Source organism: Manacus candei, unplaced genomic scaffold (assembly GCF_025592945.1).
Source record: "Manacus candei isolate 608988 ecotype Guabito, Panama unplaced genomic scaffold, ASM2559294v1 h1tg000049l, whole genome shotgun sequence".
Taxonomy (NCBI): domain Eukaryota; kingdom Metazoa; phylum Chordata; class Aves; order Passeriformes; family Pipridae; genus Manacus; species Manacus candei.
The window spans coordinates 26,636,938-26,651,617 of NW_026138097.1; the positions used below are offsets into that span (position 1 = coordinate 26,636,938).

The window sequence follows — 14,680 nt, forward strand, 5'->3', positions numbered from 1 at the left end:
TCACTCTCCTTGAACTCTCACATCCTACATGCAGCTTTCTAGAGCTATCAGGAAGTCCTTAGCTACAGCTGCTGGAGCTACGTAGAGCATGTGTGGACTGCAAAGAAGGAAAGATTTTCCATATTTCCACATTTGCTTTGGTCGGCTAATTTAGGCATTTGAATGATAGGCTTGGGGACTACCCTGAGCACTCAAGTATCCTACAGAGGTCTCATATGCTTGTAGTGAAAGCTCCAAGTGAAACAAAGCTGCAAACCAAGGGTACCTTCTCCTATCTCTCAAAGTGAGGGATGGAAGAGCCTGGAAAATCTAGCCGGATTTTGAGTTTTGTGCCCTGGAGAGTTGCTGTCTCTCTTGTTTCACAGGGCCTGTAGATCCGAAAAGGAAAGCAATAGACAACAGCCACCTTTCACCCTTTCTTCAGTGACACCAGCTATTCCCAGTGCAGAGTGTACATTCACTGGTGCAGAGTTTACACACAGGGTTGAGCGATGCTGCTGAAGGAAAACAAGCCCCACAACCTCAATACATCTGGCTAGGAAACCTGTTGGTTAGAGCAGCCAGCACATCTTCCCCATTTGTCTCACTTTTTCTGGTGACAGCAACAAACCCAGAAGAGTTGTTTTTAGCACCTCAGATCTCATTGAATTTGCCTCCTCCCACCAGCTCAGCACAATTAGCAGCAGAATTCAATCATGTACTTACCATCACTGGCCAAAATACAGCAATTTTGCATATAGGAAACTTTGCACATGAATGGGAAATATTGAAATAATCTGAATATCTCATCTAGTGGTGATGGGTTTCTCTCTATCCTTTTCCAGACTCCTGGTTTTATACCACCTCTAGCCTGTTTTTGTTTTTGTTTTCTTTCTCCTGTAATGACATGCTTCACTGCCTTGAGGGAAGATGATTACAAGAAACCGATGTAGCAATTCTCAGTCTCTGTTCTATCTCAGGCAAACGGAAGTACCAAAGCGTTTCTCATGGTGTTACTCTTCCAAACATGTTTGTAATGGGTTTCCACAGTTTTCTACATCCTGATTTGAGTTTCTCTTGCATGTGTTTTTCTAAGGTAGTTAGATGAGAGACTTGCATCATTTCTAGTATTGTTGATCCATTCTTTATTTTGTCTAACTTTGCTTAATTTCTTCTCCATAGTTCAGCAATCACCTTAAATTTGTCTAGCGGACGCACATCTACAGCATCCTGCTATGTCACCATCTTCTACTTCATCCTAAAATAGTTAATAAGGTCAAGATGTAATTTGGAATATGAGCCCCTCCTTCACTAACCGTTCACATAAGGAAAACAGTAATAGCAGAAAATAATTTCACAAATTATAACCAGGTTCTATCCTTCTATAGGGGTTATGCTCTACATCCCACTGAGCATTTAAAAACTACTGAAACAGGAAATAGTCAGCAGCCCCCTGATTTTACTGCTTGTACAGAATTGGCTTCCGTCAGCAATGTAAGGTAGCGATGGCATAGATTTCTGTCATTAAAATTAATCCTTGGAAATCTTTGTCATTATAGTTACTAGACTTTTGCCTGGAGTAAAAGGTTATACTTCAATATTGTATTCACATCCTCTTCATGCCAATGCATCAGTAGACTACAATCACCATCACGACATCATCCATTAACATGCTTTTATAAGTAGCAAAAGGTAGGTGGCTAAGGCCCAGTCTTATTACACATTCAGTGCTGTATTCTTCGTAAGGACAGTAAGTCTCTAATCAAAATGAAGCTCGTGTCACCAGCCCTATGGTTTACATTAAGCAACAAGTCATGCTGCTCTGAACAACTGCTAGGGCAGTGTATGTAAAATAAAATCTTTTGAAAAGACATTAAGATTCCTAAAGGTTAAAAAATAAAATCCCTGGATCAGCAGATCATAATCATATGTGGCACCACTTACCAGGCTAAAATCTAAACTATGCAACATGTGACTAAAAAGCATGTGGCTTTCCCAACACTACGGCACCGGTGGGGTACTTGGCAGCCTATACTAAACAAGTCAGGCGACTATGCAGCCTACTTAAGTTTTATTCTGCAGAAGACAATACCAAACACATCAAAAGAGATCAGTCTCTGACTTCTATCCCAAGACAGAAGGTTTTTATTAATAAAACTGTTTCCTCAGAGTTAAATTCCATTAACCGTACTTAAGAGGGAATTACTACACATCTTGCTCCCAGGCAAAACCTGACCATTCCACATGTGTTACAAATCAGTATCTCTTTACATTTACTGGTGTTCTGAAGAAAGTCAAAGGATTTTATTTTCAGATTCTGGCAAGTCAGGAATTTTTCATGTTTAAGGAATCACATTTCTATCAATCAGTTTCTATTTTAAACTTATGAATTTTCATATCAAATAGCCAACAGCTACATTTTTATACTAACCACATTTCTCTATCTTGAAGTAAGAAGCTTAGGTGGCATCATGTGTTTAAGGAAGAGAGCTGTGAGATACAAGATGTTGTAAAGAAGACATTAAAGTCCTTTCCATTCTGCACAAAGTGTTTCCCCTCTTCTTCTCCCTGCACTTTTTTTAATCTTGAAAGCATTTTCTACTAATGCATGAAATACCAATTATGCTACATATGGTTTCTATTTTCAAGTCTCTAATGCTTTCAGGAATTTCTGTGATTTCTCTAGTTGTTACCTCATCCTTGTCATTCCTGATTGACACAGAAGCAGCAACCCAAGTCACTCCTAAGTATCTTTCTTTACTTATAAATCTGTTTCCATACATCTGTAGCATACTTCAAAATGGCGTGCCTTTAGTACCCTTGTATGAATGAAGGTACAGCACTGAATATTGGTTGATTATTATACTCTTCATTATACTTGAAGAGCATCTAGTTTTCTTACTTGAAGAATTCAGATTTTAACCATCACATTTACAGCGTACCCATGGATACCACATTTATGCCTACCCACCTAAATCAAGACCTGGGATTTGTGCATAAATGTGCACATACAACTGCGGAATCCTCTCCATGCAGATGGATGGGGGGAAAAAATGAAAGAAATATTCTGAAATTCTTTTCTTTCAAAATTAGTGTAAAATTAGTTTTCCATGGCACATTTCCAAATAACTAATAGCTCAATGGTAGCTGAATATCTGAAAATGAAGCCTCACAGAACTCTCCCAAGATTTCATGGGAAGGCCTGTTTCTGCCCTGCAACCAGCTTCTGTCTCTTGATGCATCCCATCAGGCCATGAGTGGTTGCCTGCCCAAGGGAAGAACTTAGCATTGTTCTGACAGAAGCTGTCGTGTACACAGGAGGCTCTGCTGAAGGACTTCATGGTTCACTGCATGGGGCGAAGCTACCAGTGGAACACAGCACAAACAGAAGCAGCTTCATTTGGAAAATACAGTTTATTCCAGAGACTTAATGTTGAAAGATCAAAACACACAAATACTTAAGGACTAGAGACAATTCTAGAGACAGTTTCAAAATTATGGAGGTTGCATACTCTATATAATCTCAGGGAAAGAGTATGCCCCAAAGGTATGCCCCTTTCTGAAATAAATCAATCATTTATCATCAGATTGTTTCAGTGGGTGATGCATTTCAAATGCAAAGAAGCATAGAAGGAGGGGCGAAACAGAAATTTCACCTGATCATTGCTTCAGCAATAACTTGAACAGCAATTTTACCAGTTTTACCTTTTAATGTTGATTTTATTTTAACTGGATATGATATACTCAGAGGTTCATATCAACAGAAAAAACTGCTGCATGATTGCTTTTTGGCAGCTATTTACAGTTTTCTTGTATTACACGATCAGCTATTTCATTTATAAAGCATGCAAGAACAGACAGAGCCGCCATGAATTTCCCAACATTTTGGGTTTATTCTGTCCACAGACCAGAGTTGGTGCTCTCTAGTGAAACTAAAACAGCCAGACAAAAAGAAAATACTCACTGCATACAATCTAGTAGCCGGGAAGATCTCGAAACAAAGCTTCTGCCTCTTACAAAGTTGTGCAAGACAATGAATAGACAGCAAGAAAAAAAACCTTTGGTCATGTCCTTGCGTCTTCCTTTTCCCTCACCCCTAAAAGATGGAGAGTCTGACCAAAATTCTCAGAAGCACCCTGAATACAAAAGGATTGTGTGGGATAAGGTGTCTCCCCTGGGGGCAGCAGTAGCAGCAGATGCCGCATCTTCCCTCAGTATGGCACTTCCACTCCATTCTCCCTGGTCCCGTGCGTAATGGGGAACAGCTACACCGGGAAAAACCCCTCAGAGTTTGAAGCCTGGCTGCCAGTCTAGGTGGTGCTTGGCAAGCATCTGGCAAGAAGAGAGGGGACATTTTGACAGATTTTAGGGCTCTGATGGCTTCTTCAGAAGAGACCTTAATTGGAAACACTGGAAATACCAAGCGATAGCCATGCCGAGGAGCCTTGGGGTGTATGTTTTCCAGTGAATGTTCATCACCCTCGAGGGGAAGCAATAAAATCCACTGTCATCCCTTGTTTAGGACCCCACTGGCAATAATCTTTTGTTAGCTTTATCTTCAGCTTGATAAACACACCAGCTGTCTCTGTTCAGAAACTGCCATTAGCTTACAAAACTATCCATTTCCAACAGGCTTACGCATGCTCCCCCTAAAGAGAAATATATATCCTAATTTTGGACAAGAGTTAGGAAGGAAAAGGGGAGGAGGAGGAACCAGCACCGATGCCAGCAGCGAGATGCAACAATTCGAACAAAAGAGATTTCAAGATGTCGCACTAACACACACACACACAAATCTTCCTGCTGAAAGATTGCTTCCCCTCGGCAGAGGGAGATGCTTGAGGAGGCCGCCCGAGCACGCAGAGCACGCGTGTCTCCCCCAGACGGAACCCGGCGGAGAGCACGTCCCTGCGGCGTGGCTGCTCCACAGGGCATCCGACTGCGGCACGTACGCTGCACCCACTTCGCCTCTTTCACCAAAGGGACCCAGGAGCGAACCTGGGATACCCGCGCTGCTGCAGAGGGACCCCCTGCTCCTCATCTCCTGCGCCGCCCCTCAGGGCCGCTCCGAGGAGCGGGGGTGGGTGTTGGAGCCCGGGGCGGGGATGCTCTGGAGGCACCCGCAGCCGCTCGCAGGCACAAACCGAAACCCGCTGAGGGCGGGAAGGGGGCGGGCAGCACCAGCGGCCTTTTCCCCTTACAAAATTCCGAATTTTGTCTCGGCGAGGGGAAGGGGGAAGGGGGGTGTGCATGGCCGGGGGGAGGGCGGTGGGGGTGTGGCACAGAACCAGATGCCAAAGCTAAGCCGGGCGCAGCGCCGGGAGTGAAGGCTGGGGGGTCACTCCGACGATCCCCCCGGGGCTGGTAGGGGGCAAGGGGCGTGTGGGGCGCCCGGGGGTCGCGGCGCAGCGCGGCGCCTTTGTTCTGCCGCCGGCCCCAGCCCCAGCCCCACCGCCCCTCCGCGCATGCGCCGGGCACAGACAAAGGCGCGGGCTGGACGGTGGGGGCTTCCGCATCCCCCCCGACCCGCACCGCATCCGCCTCCCCGCATTGCATCCCCCCTCAGCACCGCATCCCCCCGCTTAGCGCCCACCCGGCGCGGCGGGAGGATGGGCGCGTCCCGGGGAGGGGGATGTGTGTGTGTCCGCCCCCCCCCCCCAGCCCCGCGTGAGCCGCCACGCCCAGCTGAGGCGCGGGCAAAGCTCCCTGCGGGAGCGAGGTTCGAGAGGCACGCGTGTGCGTGGGGGAGAGGCGGCACGGCGGCGCGGGGCGGGAGGCGCAAGAAAAAAAGGTCGAGAGGAGGTGTAGCGTGCTTCGGCGCCGGGAGAACGGGGAGCCGGCGGGGAGAGGGGGACCTGTGGAAAGCGGGGGGCGGCATTCGATGAATATTCATGACACAGACACACTGGGGCGCACCGCGGGGGCGGCAGCGGCGGTCCTCGCCGTGTTTGACGGCCGGTCCTTAGCCCCTGCGCGGGCAGAGCTCGGCGGGGCAGCCGAGCCCCCCTAAACCTCGGCTTGTGCTGCCCGGCCGAGAGCGACCTTAAAACCCGCCGGCTCGTCCACGAGCCGCTCTCGCCGCCTCGCCGGGGACAGTCGCGTTGTCGCCGGCCACAATGGGCACGCGCCTCTTCCCCGCGCCTCGCCCGCCCCGCCGATCTCCCCCACGCTCCCCCTGCAGCACCGCCGCCCCCCGCCCAGCCGCCCTGCCATCTTCCTGACTCCGTGCGTGCTCTTCTCCCAGCGCTTCCTTTCGTGGAGAGCTTTGGCATCTTCTTTTTTTTTTTTTTTAATTATTATTATTATTTAAGCAGCCTCTCTTTGGAAAAAGAAAAAAAAAGGCTAAAGGCACCGAAAAGAAATTGGGCACAAACCACTATTATTCCCACCACACCCACCGCTACCCCCACCCTTCCCCAAGAAAGCCTTCCCGGGCATTTAAATCTCATGGAATAGCCTTCGGTCCGTTGTGTGCCTCGAACCCGCTCCCAGGTGGTCCCCTCTCGAGGAATCGAGCTCCTCGCAGCGATATTCCTAAAGTGTGCCCGAGTAGGCGGCTCCCGGGCTGCTCCCTGCTCTTCCCGAGTCACACGCACATCTCCTCTCCCCACATCCGAGACAAAACGGAGGGGGGGAAAAATGATAAAAATGACAAAGCTCGTGGGGTCTGCTGTGTAAATGACATAAATGAGATACACTGCTTCTTACCTTTATGTGTTTTTCCTCTGTCCCTCTCGGTGTGCTTGTGTGCTGGGGTGTCACAAAGAGAGTCCAGGTAGCCCCGAGCCCCCTCGCCTCGCTCGGAGCGCTGTGGCTCTCGCCCGCTCGCTCGCCGGGACTGGAGTGCCTAGTGCCTGCTGGAGCACTGCCGCCGCTACCGCGGCTGCTGCCTCTGCATTTCTCACTCTCTCCCCCTCCCTCTTTCCCTCCCTCCCCCCTTCCCTGTGACAGTCTGTGGGCAGTTCAAAAGCCACACGCACTTATTTATTTATTTTCCGGCTCGCGGGCGGGGGATGCGCTGCGCGGCGCTCGCGCTTAGGGGGCGCACGGACCCCAGGTTTAAATATCAGCCGTGCAGGCTGCAGGGGGGGGGCGGGTTGGATCACAGGTCCGCGAGCGCACCTTGCGACATTACCCCCCCTACATTCCCCCCAAAAAGGGAAGGGAGCAGCTAAACTCCCTGCCCCAAGGAGAGCGGGCGCGGCGCGGGGTCGCACGCCGAGGTGCGGGGCGCTCCGCGACCTTCCGCATCCGCGCCGCGGCGGGGCCGGCTGTGCACCGTGGGGCGGTGGGTCGCGCCTCGGCGGAGCTGAGATGCTGCGCGACGGAGGGAACGGGCAAGCCGGGCTGCCTGCCTACACCTGCAGCCCTCTCGGGGAGCGGGAAGCCCGCCTGCCCGGCGGAGAGCGAGCACGGGCGGAAGAGACTGAAAAACCCCGTGCGTGGATGCTCTTGGCACGCTTAAGGAGAGAGTCTGCCCTTTAAACACAAGAGGCAACAAAATAGAGGAAAACAGCCCATTTCTCAGGAGAATGGATCTGTCTCCCGGGCGCTCCTGCAGCTGAAGAGCTGGCCTGAACGTCGCTGGGGCTTCAGGACTGGTACCCCTCCAGCTCTCCCCATTTTCCAGAGCGTCCCTGGGGCCGCCACAACGCAACAAAGGACACTGCCCGCACCTTCCCACCTCCCTCTTTTTAAAACCTGGCTGCGGCGGAGACGGGGTGCGCCCTGGTCGTCGCTCCGCGCCCACTCCGCTCTGCGGGAGCCCGGCGACGGCAGGCGATGCGCGGGGCTGGGGCGCCCTCTGCTCCCCGAGCGGCAAGCAGGCAGGAGCTGCCGGGATGAGCCGTACTGGGCGCTGGCTCCGGGCGGGGGACCAGCACCTGGGACCCAACTGCCTGGGACGGTCGGTGGAACGGACCCGCTGGGAGCGAACCGCCGTGGCGGCACCTCCACCGGGACGCTCTGGCTCAAGAGGCTCAGTCCGGCTGCGCCAGGGCTTCATAGCCAGCAGCACCATCTTTCAGCAGGAACAATGCAGGCTGTTTCCCATTAACTTGAGGACAAGGACCCTATGAGAGGCGTGCAGTAGGATTAGTCCGGTTTGCATTTTCGATGGAGAAGGAGCGAAAAGGGCGCAGGGCATGTGGAGAGGGCGGTCGCGGCGGCCAGGGTGTGTTGCTGAGGGCCCCATGTGTGCGGTGTGATGTGCAGTGGTTCCCGGACTTTCCCGTGTAGGAAAACTATCGGGCAATAAAATGCATTTGAGGTTTATGTCTTTCACAGCCCGCACCCTGTAACCTGTAGCCGCGCCGAGCATCCAGCCAGCCGCTGCCGGGCCGGGGAGCTGGTCCGAGATGCAGGGGGAGACGCGGGGCTCAGGAGCGGACAGACAGCGCCGTGGGAGCCCCCATTATTCCCCCACGGTCACGAAAAAGCCCCGGGCTTGGAAGGAGCAAGGGAGAGAAGGAGCGAGCACGGGCATGGCGGGTTGCCGGGGCTGCTGCAAAGACAACTCCCCATATTTTCGTGCAAGCCTTTACAAGCCAGCCTTTTCCTCGTTTTTATCTTATGGGCTTTTCTTTTCCCTAGTTCTTCCCTGTACCTCCGTTTTTTCCCAGTGGTTAAATTCTCGCTCTGCAGCCCCCGAGGCGCAGCAGCTCGCCGTGCCACACCTGCCCGATGCAGCATCCCGCCCCTCTTCGGGCGCGGTGCGGGGCTGGCTGCACCCTGCCGCAGCTGTAGGAGGGAGGGCAGGCGGGACCCCTTCTCCCACGTCCCTACCCGCTATATCTCTCCGCTCAAGTGTGAGCGGAGCATACATGAGTAAGGCATGCAGCATTTCCTGTTAAATTGGGTAATCGAGGAAAAAGATAAAAGAGGGGGGAGGGACACGCCCTGACACGTCCTCAGCTGTCGGAGAAGGGGGTAGCTGCTCCCTCCGGAGGCGAGGCGCACCCCGCTCCCGACCTGCCTCCGCTTAGACCGGGGAGCAGGGGTCCGCCTGCTCGCTTTCCCGGGAGCATCCCTGTAGAAGGAACAGTAACGTCAGCGCCAGCCTGGGGGTGGTCTGCTGCAAGGTCAAGGCAGAAAATCCCTCTCCCCAGTTTTATTTCTGAGCCACGAGTATTTGTGAGGCAGGGCTGCACAGAAGTGAGAGGCAAATCTAGGGTCCAAAATCAAGGCAGAGTCCAGTAGAGCATAGCAGCGTGTCCTGGGCTGGGCTGAAATCAAGTCCTGGACCATGGGTAGGGCTCAGGGGAAGCTCCAGATTAGGCTGGGCAGGGACAATCAAGCCTAACAGTGCCCATGAGGCCATGACATTCAGACTGTCGAGATTGTCCTGTAAAATTGCCTAACCATTACACAATTAGCATGAAATTATGTAAGAGAAAAAGAAAAAGACTGGTGTTTAAGACTGTGTTTAAAGGTGGGCTTAGGCAGTTAATGCTTACCTGCATGGAATCAAGCACTGTCTGACTTGGTAGCTGAAATACAGGGTTCCCAGTATATCACAGAAATGAAATTCCTGAATGTGTACTGAGTCATTTGCCTGGGAAAGCCTGTACAACCAAAAGTGGCACAGAAATAATTATTGCTGCTATCAGTTTGAGAGGGATTTTGGTCCTTTTATTGTTTTCAGCAGCTAGAGGACTGAGATGATAACCATAGTTTACCAGTTAATATTCTTTTAAATACACCTACATGCTAAATTATGTATCTCAGAACAGCTAAATTCAAAATTCACCAAATGCTCACTTTAGTTACTTCGCTGCTTCAAGGTATCATACATATCTGGATGTCTTATTTGATAAATGTGATACATTTAGCCAAATGGGGATTCTAAGCAGTCTTCGAATATTTTGTCATAACTAAAGGTGTGTAACGTGTCCTCACCTTTTCCTTTTCAAATTAAAAATAGTATCATCAGGAAGAAGAAAAATATGGAACAGAGTCACCTGCAAAAAGATGAATAACCAGGTCTGTTGTGGAAACATGGGTAAGTCTAGGCCCTTCAGTAATTAACAATTAGCTGCTTTTCTGAAATCCACACTCTTATTCCACTATGACAAACACCCAAGCCACCTCTCTCATCTCAGTCAGCTCCTCATGTCACCTCTTGCCAGTTACTGTACCTTAATGCCTTTCCCACCAGATTTAACATTTCAGGCCAGACTTTGTTCAGCCCTGTCTCTCTTCGAGGTCTCACCTGCTGTCATATTTCCATCTTCTCCAATAGGGAAAAAATCCAGTTCTAAATACTTTTTTCTTATCTTTAATTTGTATTGTTCGTTCTTCTGATTAATAATCAAGTATTTTTTTTGTGCTTATGTTAAGTCTGACAAGAGCCACGAGCCATGTCTCTTAGCCCAGCATTACCACAACAAAAGTCCAAAGAACTCACAAGGCCACCTCCCCTCGTCTTCCACCAACACTCTACCAACACGCCTTCATCTCTGTCACCCAGCACCTCCATTTTTGTGTCCGGTAGCTCTTTGTTTTTTTTCTTCAGGAGAAGATAGTATCAGTAAGGAGCACCTGTGCTGGAGTAGTGGAGGCCTTTTCTCTTTACTTCACAGGAAGAGAGAAATGGCCAGCAAACAGGAAAAAAAATCAAGTTAAAAATATCACCAGTGCCCCTCTTTCAGAATCAGTCCTGAAAACGACATGCCGCCTTCCTCACAACCAAACAGAAGCAAACGCAGAGCCCTAACAGCTCGGGGCTTTCCAAGCCTGTCAGCTCCAGCTGCAGCTGCCAGAACAGCCCGCCTCCCCCCCCCGGTCTCCAGCTGCTCCCCTATTCCCGAGTTTTTACCACAAGAGGGAGCATTTTGTTCAGTTTATTGTCAAAACCTGGTTTCCCTTGTAGGCAGGCGAAGAGAATAACCACAGTTTCCCGTATGTAGAGATTTTCCCCAGCTCATTTTCCCCATAAGCATTTTCGTAATAACGTGGGTTTTTTCCTTTCACCATGCAGTGTAATTTTTTGAAATTCTGTAAAATTATTATTCGTTTAAAGTAAATTTTATAATTAATAACTAAACTGTGTTTCCTTGTTGATTCACTCAGTTGTAGAGTCATTCTTTCATGGGAAAATACAAGATGCTAGTGTATCGCATATGTAAAATCTTCTATTTGCAGTGGATATCGTTCTCCTCACCAATTTAAATACCAGCTACAAGAATTTCAAAAATTGACTGCAACAGCATAGGCAGACACAAGGTATTATTTCATAGATTTGCAGGTAAAGCACATAAAATACAGAGCTTTGATCAAATCCTGAAATAGCAACTTTGCTAAATCACTACTGGAACACCTCATACAAATGTAAGCCCTGATGTGAAGACAGATGCAAGCCTCTGATAACAATTTTAACCTGAACAACTCAAAGTCATATAGCAGTAGGCATACCTCAGTCTAGTTTTATTAGACTGTTTCTGTTTCTACGATAAAAAATGGCACTTCGTGCCTATAGCCAGGTAGGGATATGTGGGTTGTGAACCCATCTTTACCCTAATGTTCCTGGCTTCAGCTCAATCTCTAACACAAAGCATATGTGCCTCCCAGGAGGTCCTGTGCTAGCTATCAATATTAAAAGGCTTTCCTACTCCACTGAAGTCTGTATGCATGTTTTCCCAAAGATGGATATAGTTGCTGTTCTGACAATACAATTATCTGGGTTATTTCTGTCTGTTATTCCAATTACCCTAAGGAGTTAGAGTTACTTATGTACAAAAGAAGCAAATGTGCTCAACTACTATAAGCTTCCCTTATGATTTATGCATGCCAGGCTTCTCCATGACCATCTATAGGTTAGATCTCGAACTCTTTACTCCATTTTCACTTGCAAGTTTCACTGAAGCAACAGCCGAATAAGATATTCACTGTTTGGCTTCTATGGCCACAAAAATGTCTTTCAGTTAACAACTGGAGTGACTATATCAATATCTTGATAGTGATCAGAATTGGCTTCTCTTGTGCTATTTTACTCTCTTCTCATTCAACTACAAGAATGTCAGTAATGCAGGATCAAGTGCACAACTGACTGGATAATCTAACTAATGTGACAGCTATTATGATGTACCTCCTAGAAGGTAGGAGAAGTGAGGCACATGGAAAAGAGTGCCAAATACCCTCAGAGAAGAAAAACATAATTCTCTGCTCTAATACTTTGTGTTCTGATCACTGTAATGAAGGAGCTTATACACTTTCCTTGTACTAAAACACTGTTCTGTTTGAAACACAAGTTGTTGGATTCCTACCTTGAGAGAGAATTTCTGGTTGTCACCCCCAGGACCAAGGACTTGAGAGCACTGTTAACCCTGACTGCCCTTGCCAAACCTCCCTCAGGACCTCACCCCACCCCTTCCCACAGCCCAGGACCCCCTTCCAGCTCAGCCCAAGCCATCAGTCCTGGTCCCAACTACACCACTGTTTATCCTGATCCCATCCCTGTCTCTGACCCAGTCTTCTACTGCTTCTGACTGAACTTCATGGATGGACCCTGGATCTGGTTTATCTCCTTCTCTTGCCCCTCCTTTAGCTCTCAATTCCTCCTCCCTTGTAGGACAGCCCTGTGCTTGCTGCTATGCAAAATCCAGTTTGTAACAGGAGCCTGCTGGCAGCCCAGTTAGCTGTGTAAAGATAGTGCAACATGCAGTTCCTTGCAGTAACTCCAGCTTAAGCCATTTGGTTTACCTGGCATATTGCTCCTTGGTGAAGGCCCTTGTGACAATGACACCACAGCTCTGCTTTTGAATTCAAGCTGAGTCACGTGAGGCCACTTGAGGAGCACCTGCATCTGTACTTTTGCAAGCAGTCTTATAGTTAAAACTCGCTTAATAGTGCCAGTGTTATCTCAGAGTCAAAGCAGAGGAAGGCCAAGATGGATACCCATCTCAAATTTGTCTAACAGCAGCAAATATTCCTGAGACCTATCTGTTTCCATTTATTCCTTCAACTTGGAACCACTAGATTTAAAGCTGTCCTTTTACTGCACTATTTGTGTCAAGAGCAAGCTGCAAATTACTTTTGAAGAGTCAAATTGAACAACTACATTTGAGGTGGCTAAAGCTAAAAATATTTGTAAATGTTGAGACTGAAGTGGCTCTCACAGAAAAAGAGAATCAGACAATACTCATGCCTCAAAACCATTATTCCTCAGCTAACCACCAGACACGTCCACAGAATTGTTGAGACTGCTCCTGTGTACGAAAACACTCCTCTGCTTCCAATAAAGAGCCAATTGTAGAGATTTATCTGAAATTAAAATGTTAGCAGTAGATCACCACAGGAAAGACCCATTGCTTCAGACTGCCAAAAGCAAGTCTGTGAGCAGCTACATGGTAAGTTATGTGACCACATCTAGAGGACCTGTCTTTTCCTATCAGAGATGGATACATTCTCAGAACATGGACCGTGCATTCAGCCACAGGATTCTCCATGTTGGAGCAAGACATGCTGTCTGCTTCCTGAATGCTTCTTTGAAATGCTACACTACATTGATATTTTTATTTTCATGTTTTTATGTGCTAAGTTTAGTTATTGTAGAGGATGGGTGAAAATACTTGAGCTTTAAATAAGCTTTGCAATGTGCACTACCAGCTGTTTGTAGCTGAATGACAGAGAGTCTGTAGCCACCTTTTGCCTTTATTGGGTGAATTTTGTGGATGCTACAAATGAAAGAACATATGGGAAATTCTTACATATGGTAGGATCAAGGTTGTTACAGTACATAAATCAAACACACACAAAATGGTTCAAGCTTTATTGAAAAACTTCGGAAAGAAAAAGATAAAGGCCACTGGGATCTGTGGAGATGCAGAAGCTGATCATTGATTGCACTCCAGCATGGAAGTATCAGACATTCTCTGCTTTATCAGCCACAGTTCATTGACCAGTGTAACTGAATGACTTCATGTAATGGAGGCAGATGCTGTTTTTGCTTGCCCAGCAGCTCGTATTTGTTTAGGGACCGGTAACAGCCTTGGTGACAGGCACAGGCTGCTGATGTCACCACAGTACCAGTCTGTCCTTCAGTGCAGATCAGTTAATTTCAGCAACAACCATTCAGAGCACAGAAACAGCAGCTCCAGTTTCTATTTAATAAGTTAAAAAGCTGATAACTTTCCAATGGGACAAGGACAGCATCATCTTTTCTCATCAAAATCATTAAAAGAGGTCCCACTGCTGGTAAGTCTGACACAAAGCTCACAGGACAAGCCATCCATTTGACTGGAAAGTTTTAACTTTCTACAAGAAGTACTTTCCAAGTGTTTCTGGAACATCATCATTTCCAAGATGGTTGAAGTCTCAATCACCTTCCAGAAGACCTGTGACTGGCGGTCCACGGTGTGACCTTACAGTCTAGACTTCCTCAATGTAAGACTTCTGTGAAGACGTATACGGTTTTACTTCTGGTCAGTCAAGTTCATAGATTCCGCCTTGTATTGATCCCATCTGCTCTGTGTTCTCGAGCAAACTTGTATGTTTTAATTCATCAGTCAGGAAAACAAGGCTAATAGCACACCTGGAGGTAAGTTCCAGTTTAGTAAATGTATCCTGAATTCCATGAGCTACATAAGCCTGAGGCAGAGCTATTAATAAACAAAGATTACCAGTCAAATCTTTAAAGTGTTTTTGCTCCATATTGGGTAGTCACTGCATTAGCAGAAGGGCTTTCTATTTTTTTTGAACTAAG

At 48.0% G+C, this 14,680-nt stretch overlaps 1 protein-coding gene across 1 annotated transcript in view; it reads right to left on the bottom strand.

Annotated features, from left to right (window-relative positions):
* The window catches only part of BASP1 (brain abundant membrane attached signal protein 1), a 53,113-nt gene extending 46,213 nt beyond the window's left edge, over positions 1-6,900 (bottom strand). Inside the window, exon 1 of the mRNA XM_051799338.1 lies at positions 6,688-6,900. The gene's annotated coding sequence lies outside the window, so the exon portion shown is untranslated. The remainder of the gene's footprint in view (positions 1-6,687) is intronic.
* Between the last annotated feature and the right edge of the window lie 7,780 nt (positions 6,901-14,680).